The sequence below is a fragment of the Solanum pennellii genome, chromosome 3 (genome assembly GCF_001406875.1).
Source record: "Solanum pennellii chromosome 3, SPENNV200".
Lineage (NCBI taxonomy): Eukaryota > Viridiplantae > Streptophyta > Magnoliopsida > Solanales > Solanaceae > Solanum > Solanum pennellii.
Window position 1 is genome coordinate 14,011,725 of NC_028639.1, and position 657 is coordinate 14,012,381.

The following is a 657-nucleotide window of genomic DNA, read 5'->3' on the forward strand; positions in this document are numbered from 1 at the left end:
CGGTGATATAGAGAAATCTTAACATTTGAAATATTTTTTCAAAAATAATTTTTAAATTTTTATTTTTGTTTGGAAAGGGTTGGGTTTGTTTGACGGTAGGGATAAAAAATATACTTGTAATTTAAAATAAGAAACTTTAAAAAGTTTATTTTTTTTTGAATGGGAAGGTCAGGAATGGGGTATGGATAGGGTAAGAAAAAAGCTAAAGGATGAAGCAGAGTTTTGAAAAATGTTTTCCTTAATTGTGAAAGAGAAGTTATTTTCCTTAAATTTGAGAAAATGAGTTGATTTGGAAAATATTTTCTACATATTTAAGTCAATCAAACATTGAAAATTGAAAAACATTTTCGAGAAAATGTTTTCCTCCATGCCAAACACACCCTAGAAGTAATTGGTCATTACTCTATTCGGTACTCCTATTATATTTGAACTTTTCGATAGAGTGACTAGGTATATGTATACTTATAAAATGAAATTGAGAAAAATTACTCTCCAACTATTTAAAATAGATTAAATATACCCTTACATTATATTTTGACTCAATAAAATATCCTTTCCATCTTACTATTGGATCACGAGCACCCTTCTGCTTAACCAAATGATATGTGAAATTTCATGTGTATAGTATATTGCGATATAGACCTCCAAATGTGCAGG